This window comes from Trichosurus vulpecula, chromosome 7 (genome assembly GCF_011100635.1).
Source record: "Trichosurus vulpecula isolate mTriVul1 chromosome 7, mTriVul1.pri, whole genome shotgun sequence".
Lineage (NCBI taxonomy): Eukaryota > Metazoa > Chordata > Mammalia > Diprotodontia > Phalangeridae > Trichosurus > Trichosurus vulpecula.
This window is the reverse complement of record NC_050579.1, coordinates 158,410,353-158,424,999: the sequence shown is the minus strand read 5'-3', so window position 1 is coordinate 158,424,999 and position 14,647 is coordinate 158,410,353. Positions and strand designations below refer to the sequence as shown.

The 14,647-nt window shown below is 40.5% G+C and overlaps 1 protein-coding gene across 1 annotated transcript in view; it reads left to right on the top strand.

Annotated features, from left to right (window-relative positions):
* FOXO3 (forkhead box O3) overlaps positions 1 to 8,568 on the top strand; it is a 163,110-nt gene extending 154,542 nt beyond the window's left edge. The window contains exon 3 of the mRNA XM_036766595.1: positions 3,413 to 8,568. The gene's annotated coding sequence lies outside the window, so the exon portion shown is untranslated. The remainder of the gene's footprint in view (positions 1 to 3,412) is intronic.
* The last annotated feature ends 6,079 nt before the right edge of the window (positions 8,569 to 14,647 follow it).

The window sequence follows — 14,647 nt, the reverse complement described above, 5'->3', positions numbered from 1 at the left end:
TCTAACAGCCTCTGCTTGGGTGCCTGTGCCCAAACCCCAATTCCAAAACCACATCCAGTTCTAAAATGACATCTCTCCCTAGCTTCAAAACATTGGCCCCTAGCAGTTTCTCTCTAGCAAAGGACAGCATGCCCTAGCAAAATACTTCTCTCTCCTCTTGATACTGTAGGCAGTTGTGCCTATCTACTCCCCGTGTACTGACAATTGGCTGTACACTAGGTCATGACAATATTCACTATTTACTGACCTTACTGATATGCATCCTAGATACAGTAAAATGTATACTCTCTTACATAGTATTTTGTTTAACAAGACATTAGATGAGAAACTACATAGAGATTCCTCTTTAGCCCTGACCGATAGTTAACTTAGTGACGATTCACAGTAAAAACCACACCCCCTAGTAACCGCCACCACCACCAATGCCCTCCCCCACCATTTCCCAGTGAACTCTGGGTAATACGCCTGCACAGTGGATACAAAAAAGTGCATGTTCCTTTAAGAACTGCCCACCCCTTAACCACGCCCTAATCCCACCTCAAAACACCTAATTGACATGTTTCACTCCTAGATCTCTTATAAAAGCTCTCCCTGCACCCCTCTAAGGTTGCAGGTTCCTTAAGAACTCTTTCCTGCTGTAAAGTGTAAAAATCTTTGCCATCTTGACTTAAAGAATGCTTGAGATCATGAATTCATTCCGGACGGGCCCTGACCTTCTCCAGTACTCCAGTCCTTAAGGGGCACTCCCCCTCAACACTTCCTACTCCATGCCAGAGAGACATCCCTTAAAACGAAAAATTAAAAAATAGTTCAGCAAAACTAATGAGTATATTAACCCAAAATACAAACCTGTGTAGAGTCCCAGATCCATAATCCCTCCTTGCCTCTCCCATCCCCTCCCCCACAATGAAGGAAAGAGAGGTGCATCCACATGACTCTTCTTGGGAGCCAAGCTTAGTTGTTGTTACAGCTTCTTAGGTTACTGTTCTTTCTGTTTACGCTGTTGCAAAGTGTAATGTTGTTTCCCTGATTGTACTTGTCACCTATTCATGTAAGTCTTCCAATGCTTCTCTGAAGTCTGCATATCTATTTCCTGTAATATTCTGTTACATCACTGTTTAGCCATTCCTCCAATCTGTGACCATCTACTTTGTTTCTAGTGCTTTGCTACTATGAACAGCTTCTAGAGTGGCAACTTCTGTTGCTCCCTTCTCTACAAACATACCTTTTCTATTCTCATCAGTTCACATTAAGCGGCCACTTTAAATCTAAATCAGACTGTGCTTTGTGTATATTCAGCTCCATTCTCAAATAGCTGTCTTTTCCCTGAGAGGAATGTGGGAGGCAGAAACGTTCGTTGCTGATAAAGTTGTTTTATCGGGGATTTGTTTTGGGGGTGTGTGTGTGTGTGTGTGTGTGTGTACACATACACATTTTTCTTCCGATTTTTAATGATTTAAGAATCAAATTTGTGGGACTTTCTACTTAGATGTTAATTAATCTCCTGTAGTGTAGGGAGTTTAAATTCCCCCACCCATGCAAACTAAATTAGCAGTTATCAAAGGTGGCAGTTTCTAACCCACCTGGTAATGAAGAGTTAATGAAAAAGTTGGGCAGCCCTGTGGAAAGCATGACTCCCAAGTGTCAAAATGTTTAAAGAGGAGGAGTCTTAATAATTCTAAGGCAGCATAGGACAGTGGGGAAAGCACTAGAGTCTAGACCCTGGGTTCAAAATAATTCCAACATATGGAAACGAGGAAGGTGTCTCGGATTTACAATGAGATGATCTAGGTTTAAATCCTGGCTTAGCCACTTCATAGCTGTGTGACTTTGCACGGCTCACTTAGTGCCTACTTCCTCTTAGGTAAAATGAGAGGATTAAATTAAATGACCTCTAAGGGCCCTTCCATCACGAAATCTGTGATTCCATGACCCAGCCTCTGATCCTCACAATTTGTGGGATATTAGGCAAATCACACAAGCCTCTCCCTGGCCATCTATAAAATAGAGGGATGGGAATTTGGACTCAGATGATCCTATGATGTAGGCCTGTAGTTATATCTAACAGAAAGGCCTTGAAGGCTGTGACTTGTTCCTGAAGCCCAGACAGGAGAGGGGGTCACTTCTAAGTAAGCCTTGTTTTGCCAGCAATTGATTGATTTCTTCGTGGAATGTGATTACAGTATGAGAAACTGTGATTTGAGGTGGGGTGAGGGGGTGGGAAGCAGAGCACGTGCCAATTTATCTCCCAAGCCAGGACCATATGTATAAATATTTATATGTATACATATATAATGTCTATCTATATGTATACATACATACATATATGTGTGTGTGTGTGTATATAAAATAAGTTTATAATAAATGTGTGTTTGTGTCTGTGTGTGTAGGCAGCTGGGTGGTACAGTGAGTGGATAGAGTACCAGGCCTGAAGTTCAGAGGACTCATCTTCCTGGGTTCACATCTGACCTCAGATACTTCCTAGCTGTGTGACCCTGGGCAAGTCATTTGACTCTGTTTGCCCCAGTTTCCTCATCTGTAAAGTGAGCTGGAGAAGGAAATGGCAAACTGCTCCAATATCTTTGCCAAGAAAACCCCAAATGGGTTCATGAAGAAGAGTCAGACAAAACTGAACAACATATAGTACTTTAAAGAGCTACACATGTATCATCTGATCTACACAACCCTGAAAAATAGGTGCTATTAGTGTCATGAAAATGCTAAATGGTGAAATTAAGGCTGAATGATTAAGTATCTTGTTCTTCTAGCTCTAAATCTATGATCTAAGGCTGCTACCCTCCTTTTCTATTGGGACTTGTAACTGAAAAGAACAAAAGGCTGTTTGGCTTTTAGAAAAGAATGCTAGGATTCATCCTTCCCCACACCTTGACAATTCCCATGTTTTAGCCAAAGGACTCAGCTTCCAGACATTTGCCTTTCTTTGTATTCAAATTGCTTATTTTACTTAGGTTCCTAGTTTGGGTACATTTGTGGGGGAGGAAAAGCAATCTCCAATGAAGAATCTTTGAGTGTTACTACTCCCCTGTAGAATTTTGATCCTTGTGGTATTTGTCAAGTAACCAGGCTTTTTCAGAAGTAGAAATTCACCAGTTCTGTAGTGGAAATGAAAATTTCAAATCAAGAAGTATCTATTAAATGATCAGTTTTGTGCTTTACCTTCCTGGGACTCACTTTCCTCACCTGTAAAATTTGTCTTTGCAATGAGTATGTAAAGACAAAAAAAAAAAACCGAAGGAGAAGGAAATAGTCCTTGCCCTCCAGGCTCTATACAAAGTAAATGCAAAACAGTTTCAGGAATTGAGGACGCTGGGTTTTGTGCACAACATTAGGAAGTCCCACAGTATGGGTTGAATGTTCTAATCATCTTACTTTCCTTCTTTTTCTCCTTCAGACCCTCAAACTGACACAAGATCTAAAGAGGAGGAAATAAAAAAACCCTTTGCCAAATCTGCTCTCAGCAAGTGGACAGCGACACCGTTTACAGCTTAATGACCTTTGTGAATCAATCCTGCATCATTTTCCTAATCAAGCAGAGACTGTTAATGGCCCCCTTATCCCCCCCTCCCCCCTCAGCAAAGCTCCTATTGAACTTGAGAACGTATGCAAAATCTTCCCTGTACAGGATGATGGAGCACCTTCCGTGGACACAGCACCCAATGCCCCTGCGCCATCTTGTCAAGACACACTGTGTGCCCTCTAACAGTAGTTCCCTGCCAATGATTATGTGGTGTTATAATATAGCAATGGTTTATGGGCTATTTTAAGTTTGGGTTTTGTGTTTATTTTCTTGCTTTTCTCACTCCTGTGCCCATGCAGTGGTTTTTTGGGTTGTTTTTTCATTTTTTCTGTTAACTGGTTTCACCCACCCTTTCTTTCCCTGGCAAGTTGAAAACTTTGGAAGGAAGCAGACACTTGCCAGTTATGTTCCTGCTTCAGGAGTCACAGACATTGGATCCCTCTGACTCTATAGACTGACAAGTCGCATATTCTAAGGAGCATATTCTTTCGTGTTTTGTCTGATAGAAAACTCTTCTCTTCTTAGAAACCTAACAATGGCACAATCATTTTCAAAAAACAGGACATAGCACAGGAGAAATGAAGAACAATGCATCCTATACAGTGTTTTTTTTTGCTTTTTAAAATTCTGAATGAGAAGATTCTTTTGGAGGGTCCACCAAAGAGACCCAGAAGCTGACTTGCTACTGTCTAAATCAGGATGGCCTGTGGTTTTTGTGGACTGATCCCCATTCAATGTAGTGGACCATCTGTTTATTGGTTGGAAACTCAGCTATTTTCAGGAGAGAAATAAGCTAAGGTACCCATTCATTGCCAAAAGCCACTTAGAAATTTCTTTTTTGGAGGAAAGTAGTGGGGAAAGTAGTTCTTTACTATGTCGAAAATGAGATAAGGTTTTTGCAAGTATATGTCAGGCGTAAAGTGGATAATCTATGTGAAAAGTGCAAACCAGATTGATGAGGGGAGTTTGGATCTTTCATATTTCTTTGAATACTTTTCCTTGATTACTTTCCACCTCAATGTGTAATCAGATCTCCTAGAACTATACAAGGGAGAGAAACAATACCCCACAAACTGATTTTTTAAAAAATAACCCTGGATTATATTTGAACAAATGAAACAGAAATGAAAGGCCATTTTAAACTTTTTGTTTTATTTTTCAGGCTTTTCCAGGCTTTTCATTTTTTTTTTAAAGTTAATGGTGCTGTATAGGTGCTTTCTGTTTAACCTGGAAAGTGTGATTCTTTTTGTTAGTTTCTTTGGTAAGGAGGAGAGTTGGGCGTTCCATTGGTACAGGGAGAACCTGGTAAGAAGAAGCTCCAATTAGTCCAGCATTGGATCACTTGTCCAACATGCTCTATGAAGACTTTTTTTTTCCCCACTTTGGATAAAATCATTATGCATATAAGTGTATAAATATATTTTATTATGTAGAGTACAGAAATGAATAATTATGCATGGGTGATAAGAATACAAACCCGTATTCCATCCCGAAGTTTCAGTGTAGAAGTTCTCACTGATAACGGTCCCATGCAGCACATAGTGACTTCCTTCCACGACACACGAAACACACACGTGCACCTGCTGCCATCTATTGAGCCCCTTTTTTGTTCCTTTACATTATATTAGGGGCCAATATTGGTAGAAATTATACTTGGTGTGTTGGGCATCCCATTTGGTCTCTCAAATGCCCCCACCCCAACCCTGCCATGCTTGTATTGTCTTTTTTGAGTGATGACCCTGTTTGTTTCATCACGTTTCACAGAATTTGTAAATGCTTGTGTAGTTGTGGTTATGGTAGACCAACCTGGACGTAGCAACTTTTTGGACAACTTAAGATCTTATCCTTTTCATTGCAAAAGGTAGTAGTAAGTGTATTCAGATTGGTCGGTTTGTCAGTGGCAAAGTCTTGCTTCCTGTGTCATTCTGCCATGATGAGAGCATGAAAATTGTACAAATAAGGCACCTGTCAAATTTTGCTCCCTAGTCATCTCTGAAAAGCAAAAGGACTGTCTGTTCAGGCATCGGTGAAAGAGAAATACCTCTTTCCATGTTTATTCCTCTGTCCTGAGAGGAGAAGCTAGCCAAGTGGGCCAGAGGAGGGGAATGCACTGTTTTTAGCTATTTTGTCAGATGACCAAAGTGGAACCAGCTGGTGGTAGGGAGCTATTAGGCTATATGAAAGTTGAGGGTGCTCCAGCTAGAGAGCCTAGAGATTGCATTTCAGCTCCTGAGTTAGAAGGAAGTTGTTTTTTCTTTGTTGCTCTAGACCCCAAGAGTTGTTTGGGGGTGGGAGAAGGCAGGAAGTAGATCAGAAAAAGTCCTAAATGTGTTTCAACTGAAAAAAAATGGTATTGAGTTCTCTTCAGTTATATGGTATCTTTTTATTCTCTACTTTTCTTACATTTGATGGGTTTTAATCAGAAACTATCTTGAGAAATGTTTTGAACCCAGATTAGAATTTAATCTAAGACAGCTGAGTACAAGAAAGCACGGGACCAGGGAGCCACAGAACTGAACAGGAAGTCTTTTTCCCCCCCTTATTGAATGACTCAGTGAAACAATAGCTTAAGCATTGGGTGTTCTAAGGGACTGAATCCCTGAGCCATGCAAAAGGGCTGCAAGAGGGTGGAGAAGGTCTGATCCCTTCTGATTTTGTACCTAGAGTTGTTACAGCCCTTCCCCTTTAGCTTCCCACTGCTTTGAAGTCTCCCTGTTCTGTACTATGTCCCCTGCAGAAAGGAGACCCAGCCTGAGCTAAAAGGCCAAAGAAGCAAGGGGCCTGCTAGAGTTGTAGCCATACCTCTCTTAACCTGAGCTGGGTGGAGGTGCCACTTACGGCTTTTGTCTCTCTGGACAGATTAGACTTAAAGGAAAAGCCAGTCTGCCATCTTCTCAACCCATGCATATCATCTGAAAGTACCATTACTGACTTCTTTTGTCAATAGAACTAAGTTTGAAAGCAAAGTAGCAAACCCTACTCTCTCTGGCTGTTTTCAGATATAGGATACTAAATAGAAAAAGCAGTTCCCATAGGTGATGTGATCACTAGGATCAGCCAACCAAATTCCAGTCCTTCTCACCCCTACCTTTAACGGTAGTATGGGGAAGGCTGCCATTATTTCTTTGATAAGGAAACCAGAAGAGTAACTAATATTTCTAATTAGACACGCACTCTGGGGAACTCCTTTCCTCTGAGATCCCAGGCCCAAACATCTTTTACCAAAGTTAGGAAACAGCTTTATCACAAGCTTTCCCTATATGTACTCAAGTGCAGAATATGCACTGCCCTTTTTAGGTTCAGGTATATCCTTAGCTGTGAATGAATCTGAAGTTGTTTTTCTTTTTTTTTCTTTTATTCCCTCATCTACCATAATGTTATTCTTGCTGAAGAAGAGTCATTTGGTGGATGTGTATTATTATTATTTTTTTTTACTTTAAAAAAAATCTCTCCTGTTAATCAGAGGAGGATGTTTGATACAGTACAAAGCGGGCTTTGTGGTATTGTATGTGTGTGTGTGAGAGAGTGTGTGTGTGTGTTGATTTTAATAAACACGTCTACTGCCTCCCCTCCCTGAAGATGAAGCTCATGGTGGCTTTCACTACTACCAGCAGATATTTCCCATTCATAGGGGTGAGATTTCAAGTTAGTTAACAATTTGTGTTCATTGAACTAAGGATGATGAGGACAGGTTTATCTCCTGCCCGATGGATCTTTCTGTTTTTTTAATGGTCATCATTTGGGCTTCTTGAAGATGCAACCAAGACCAAAGTAGTACCACAGCCACTTAATTATTCCCCACAGGAATGAAAGGGACTCCATGGGGATGGGCAAGGAAAAGGAAAAAGCATTGGAGAAATTCAGGCCTTCAGGCTTTCTGCAACCAAAATCAAAATTTCTGCCTTTCCTTTAAAAAAAAAGTTTCTTCTAATATTTTCACACTGATTAAGGAAAACTAATCTTTCCAATACTAAAATTCGCTGATTCTGTTTTCTCTTAGAATATTTTGAGAATATATGATTAAGTACGATTTGTTTTTTAATTAAGAAAACCAGTTGGTTAATGGGGAGATAATCATTGGCAAAGAGGTACGAAGTTCAGCATCTCTGGGGAAAGGGGAAAAAGACTAGTTTTCCTGAAATCATGTCCATCAAATAAGATCTTATAGCAGATACACAAGTTATTAAAGAGTTTTAGTGTTAATATTTAATACATAAGCGCTAAGCATCTAAAGTGGTAACATTTATGCAAATTGAACGATTGTGTATTTTTCTTATTTAATTTTATTTGTGATTTTTTTTCTTTCATGAACGATTGGTTATGAGGCTTCTGCCTAACTCCAGAAATATTTGTACCATTGCTTTAAAAAGCTGTATGTTAGGACATTTATTTCTCTAAAATTATGTTATTGCTTGGCAATCAGCCTCCTCTCATATAATTGTCTTAGTACATCATGTGCATTGGAAATGTAAACAGATGTGGAGGACCAGATAAATTAGTTAATATTTGAAAAAAAAATGTATTGTGCATTTTGGCTTCACATGTTAAACTTTTTTTTTCAGAAAAAAAAAAGTTGCATGAATGGAAAAAAAGTATCTGTATACAGTATCTGTAAAATTGTCTTCTCTGTTTTAGTTTCTTGCTAATAACCTGTACAAACTAGAATGATGTTAAACCCCCGTCTTTGGTGCATGGCCAGAGTCAAAACACCTAAGAGCTGAGAGGCTCCTCCTTTTCTTTGGTGGTGCCTCATCCTCTCTTTCAGAGTGAACACTATCCATTTGCATTCTCACTGAAGATCTTGTCAAACCCTGTGTTGCCATGGATTGACTAACCAACTATATGCCCTCTCTCTTCAGGAGGATCAAACTGTTTTTGATTTGAGAATCTTTCCAAACGAAATAAGAGATGCTGTGCTTATTTTTCCTCAGTGTTTATCTGTAGATATCACCTTGTGTATTCCATTTTCAATTGTAATCTAGTTTGTAAGAGATGGTGACCGCATGTAAATAAAGCATAATGACTCTCTACCCTGTTTCGAGAAAGTGTGGTGTTCTCCAATTCCCTCCCCCTCCACTCCGTTCCCTCTTCAGTAACAGAATCTCCCAGATTCACCCTGTTAGAGGACAATGGAGGTAGAAAGCTGCTTCTATCCAAAAAGGTTCATTCAATTGAGTATACCCAGGTCAAGACCTTGGGGAGCTGGGAACGGAATATGTAAACCTTTCTCCTAGAAGTGCCGAAGATCTGGCCCTTAGAAACACCTAGACATCTTAGCAAAATCAAAATATTATTAGCAAGTCTGTCCAAGGCATCCGAGGTCTGTATGTTGCTTATGACTCCTAAATGAAGGTTCTATTATACCAGTATTGAAGTTGGGGAGACCTTTAGAACCTTTCACCTTGTCATAATTCACATGGAGACCTTTCTCAGGCAGGTGAGTCCCGTTGAAAGAAACATCAGGCATGCACACAGTCTACTGCAAGTCAAACACAAAACTCTCAAGGTTATAGTGGGAACAGAATCAATATTTCCCATATGTACATGTTGGGTTTGGGGCCTCTCTCGGTTAACTTAGCTGCTGGTGCTGAACTCCACCCTGTTGTAAAACTATTCTTAGTAGTCTGGTTCTGGATTCTTTTTTGTTTGCTTTTTTTTTTTTAATGGCTTGATCCTCTAGGAAAAAGTCAGCTTCTAGAAATCCCCCAGGTTAGGTTTATTTTTAATCTAAAGCATTGGCCCAAGTATTCACAGAATCACACCAACTTAGAACTGGAAGGAGAACCTAAAGGTCATCTAGTCCAACTCCTTTATTTTACAGATGAGAAACTAAGGATAAATGACCTTTCCAGTGTCTCTCAATAAGGAGCAAAACCAGGATTAGAAGCCAGATAATGATAACTACCATGTCTGTCACACTAGTGCAAAGCACTTTACAAATACCTCATTTGATCCTCAAAGCAACTCTGTGAAGTAGATGCTACTATTTTCCGCTTTGCAGATAAGGCATCCAGCTGCCTTTGACCATCAGACTCCCAAATTCAGTGCTCTTTCTACCCACCATACCATGCTGTGTCCTGATGTCTTATGTTTGAATACCAGCACCAAATTAAAGTTCCTTGTGTCTTGCAGTAGATTGGATCCTATTTTGAGAATCACGTTTGATAGCAAATATTTTGATTCAAAAATTTTGTCAATAGAATGTGAGCCCCTTGAAGGCAGGTACTAATTTTTGTTTTGTCTTTGTTTCTCCAAGCCATCTTATGTCGAGGAGACTGAATTCCAGTCTCCTGTTCTGCAGTTAAGATGCAGGATTTTAGCATCCTAGGTTTAGAACTGGAAAGATCCTCGGAAGCAGGAGATAGGAAATACAGTTCATCTTTTTGTCAACAGAGCAGGTGGCTCAGTGCATAGAACACTGGGCCCAGAGACAGGAAGACCTGAGTTCAAATCAAGCCTCAGACACATCTTGCCAGGTGACCCTGGGCAAGTCACTTAACCTCTGATTGCCTGAGAAAATGGATTCGCTGGATAAGGAAATGACAAACCACCCTGGTATGTTTGCCAAGAAAACCCTCAATTAAGGGTTCACAAAGGATTGGACAGGACTGAACGACAACAACATACTCTCAAATGCACACCTTGTCTCCCAGTTGTCACTGCTGAAGTGTGCCGTAGACCCACGAGCATCAGATGTGAGAATAAAGAGAGGCAAAGATTGTTACTACTGCCTTCCCCCACTGATCATTATAGTGTCCCCACCTCAGGTCTTGAGTAAGAGTATGGATAGTGTGGGTATAGGGCCATGTTTGGGGGTATAGCGGAAGAGAGACAAGGGGTCCTAAAATAATGTTTGACCTGGCTCTGCTTTCTTCCTATTTAAAGAGAAAAGCTAATATATAGGCAACCAATGGCTAGCACATGGTAGGCATTCAATAGATGTTTGATGATGATGATGAGATACATATCCGCTATAGCCATCAGTGAAAAGTTAAAATAGGGCAAAAGATAGTTTGAAATCTTTGAGACTATCCAACTTAAAGAGTCTCCATTCCTTGAGCTCCTCAATCATCGACCTCTTCAAGTGAAAACCGGACCACTCGTTTTGAATACCATAGTATGGCTTTTTCCTTCAGGTAGGGAGGAATCAGATCACAGTTCTAGAGAAAGATGAAACCTTAGACATCATCTGGTCAAATTACTTGCCCAGTATTACACTCAAAGTGCTCGAGATGGGTAATCTCCAAGGTCACATCTGATTCTTAAACATTTTATGACTCCAGTGTCAGACTTCCATCTAGAATTCTTAATCTGTGATCCGTGGATCTATTGTCTCTCTACGGTCCATGGATAGTTTTCAGAGGGTCAGTGAACTTGGGTAGAGAGAAAATATGTCTTTATGTTTGATAACTTCAAACGGAAATTTAGCATTTTTAAAAATTTATTTTTATTTTAATTTTTTGGAGTGGGGAAGGCAGGGCAATTGAGGTTAAGTGAGTTGCCAAGGTCACACAGCTAGTGTGTCCAGTGTCTGAGGTCACATTTGAACTCAGGTCCTCTCGACTCTAGGGCCGGTGCTCTACTCACTGCGCCGCTTAGCTGCCCCTAGCATTTTTTCAGTTATGACTATGTTAGGCTTCAAAAGGGTTCATGACACACAAAAAAGTTAAGAATCCCTGACCTAGAAAAATATTTTATCGCTTCATGTCACCACAGCACCCATTCCTGTGAGATCCACAAGTCAAGAAGCACCTCTCCTGGATTTTTTTTTCCCAAGGAAGTAACTAGGTGGTGAGGTGATAAGAGCCATCAGTCTGGAGTCTGAAAGACCTGAGTTCAAATCCAGCCTCAGACACTTCCTAGCTAGGTGATGAGGGGCAAGTCACTTAACCTCTGTTTTCCTCAGTTTCCTCAACTGCAAAATGAGGGATAATACCAACACCTGCTTTGCATGTTGTAAGGATCAAATGAAATAATATTTTAAAGCATTTAATTAATACATAAGAGATGCTATATAAATGCTCGTTCCCCTTCCCCACCTCCAAACGAAGCAGAGACTTACCAATTCATCTCTCCTGCTTGCATGGTCACAACTCTAGCTGCCTGAAAAATAAAATAAAATTTCCCTTTTTTCCCCAAGAGTGATTTCTGTCATTTGTAAACCAGCTCACCTGTAAAGATGAAATAGATGGAATTTTATATTCTGTCCATGAGCTCTACTACAAATGCAGCAGTTTCTCTGATACAGAGGGTGCCATATCATAATTAAGTGGAATATATGGGAGTCAGAGTGGTAAAGGAGAAATAGATCTGAGGCCCTTACCTAGACGCTGGCATCAGCTTGGATTTCTGACTTTGAGCAAGTCACTTATCCTTCAATCTCATCATTAAAATGGGTCTCTCCAAAGTCACCAGTGACTGCTTAATTAGCAAATATGTTGGCCTTTTCTCATTCTTCTTAACCTTTCAGTAGCTCTGAGAAGGTTGAGCACCTTGTCTTTCTGTATATTCTCTTCCCTCTGTGTTTTCTCAATTGAGACCTCACTGTGGCAAGACAATCCTTTCATATATCCCTGAATGATTCACTAGCACACTCACCGTAGCAATTTTTGCAAAGCTTTTTATTCCTCCTCAAGCCTCCCAGTGTTCCTCCCCACCCTCCCACCCCCATCCTCAACTGAGAACCTTGTCTCATGTCACAGTGAAAAACTGAAAGTCAGGGCAGCTAGGTGGCTGCCGGCCCTGGAGTCAGGAGGACCTGAGTTCAAAGCTGGCTTCAGACACTAGCTGTGAAACCCTGGGCAAGTTACTTAACCCCAAATGCCTCAAAAAAAAATTGAAAGCTCCCCCTTCATCCTTCCTCCTTATCTCACATCACTCAGATGCCTTCCCCTGCTATCCCCTCTCTTGCCCCTGCCTCATAGGAGGAGGTAGGTGGCCTTTCTTGCCAGGGCAATCTTTTCTTCATACAAAAGTGATCCCATTCTATACAGTCTTGTCCAATATATTACCCCCTATATCATCCCCACTGTCTCACTAATCTTCAATCTCTCTCTGCCTACCAGCTCCCTCCCTATAGCCTAAAAATACTCATACATCTCCATCCTCAAAAAAACTTCACTTGATCCATCCACCCCCGCTAGTTATTGTCCCATGCCTTCCCTCCCTTCCATTGATAAATTTGGAAAGGCTGTCTACACTCAGTGCCATCATTTTCTTTCCTCTCCCTATCTTCTTAACTCTGAAGTGTGGCTTCCAACCTCATTGTTCATCTGAACTGTTCTATTCAAGGTGACCAGTGAGCTCTTAGTTACCAAATCTAATGGCTGTTTGTCAATCCTTATCCTTCCCTACATGATGTCCCTTCTGCCTTTGATATTCCTTAATACTCTTCTCTTTGGGTTTGGTGACACTGCTCCTTCCCAACTCCCCCATCTGACTACTCCTTCTTAACCTCCTTTGCTGGATTTTTATCTAGGTCATGCCTGCTACTTGTGGTTGTCCCCTAGTGCTCTGTCCTGGACCTTCTCTTCTCCCTCTATACTATTTTATTTGGTGCTATTGGCTCCCATAGATTTCATTATTGTCTCTATCTGGGTGATTCTCAGATCTACTTGTCCAACCCTAACCTCTCCCCTCATTCAGCTTTTCTCTGACAGCCAAGGGTACCACTATCTTGTCAGTCACCCAGGCTTACAACCTAGGTGTAATCTTGACTCCTCCCTCTCTTCCACCCCCATATCCAATCAGTTGCTAAAGTTAATCAGTTCTACAAATCTGTCATATACATCTGACATTACCCTGGCGTAGACCTTCTTCGCTTCAAACCTGGACCATTGAAGTAGTCTTCCCTGCTTCGTGTCTCTCCCCACTCCAATCCATTCTCTGTTCAACCGGCAAACTGATCTTCTTTAAGCCCAGGTCTAACCATATAATCCCCCTATTCAACAAACTCCAGGGGCTCCCTATTGCTTCCAGGATCAAAGATAAGATCCTCTGTTTGGCTTTTAAAACCTTTCATAACCTGGGCCCTTAGCACCTTTCTAGTAGTCTTATACCTTTATCCCCCACCTACTGTGCAATTGAGTAACACCGGCTCCTTGTTGTTCATCACATGAGATACTCCATCTGCCTGCTCAGTGCGTTTTCCCTGGCCCTTCCCCATGCTTAGGACACTCTCCCTCCTCTTCTCTGCCCCCTAGCTTCTCGGGTTTTCTTCAAGTCTCAGCTAAACTCTCACTATTTGTCTTTAATCTTAGCATCTTCCCTCTGAGATTACTCCAAATTAAAATATATATTTTTAATTTATTTCCATTATATTTATATTAATTTATTTTATATTTATTATTTATTTATATTTTATTCATTTTATATTTATATTTACATTATATTTATATACATATATATACAAACATACATGTATAAATACAAAAATATACATGCATGTATAGATACAAACAAATATATATGTATAAACATATATATGTATATATGCCTATATATCTTGCTCATACATAGTTGTTTGCATGTTGTCACCCCCACTAAACTGTGAGCTGTTGAGAGCAGGGATTAGAGTTTTTATTTATTTATTTGTTTGTTTATCTATTGCCTTTCTTTGTATTCCCAGCTCTTAACACAGGGCCTGGCACATAGTAAGTACTTAATAAATGCTTGCTGACTTGTTGACTCAGCAGTGGCTTGATTCTCTTCCTACCTCCTTGTGTCCTTGGCTGGATTTGCATCCAGGTCATACCCCCTACGTATCCTCTTAGGCATTGTCCTTTGCCTTCTTCTCTTTTCTCTTTATGTTCTCCCACTTAGTAATCTTATCAGCTCCCTCAATGAACTCATGAAGATTTTACTCAGATCCGTTTTTCATCTTTCTCTCATCTTTTCCTGACCTCCAGTCTCAAATCACTAACCATCTACTGGACATTTCAGAATGGATGCCTTCGAAGCGTCTCATACTCAACACGTTTAAAACAAAACTTACTGTCTTTATCCCACCAGCCTTCTAATTACCCTGATTCACAAGCTCAGTGTCACCCTCACTCTCACTTATTTACCCCACCCAAATGTCCGATCATTTGCAAAATCCTATAACACATC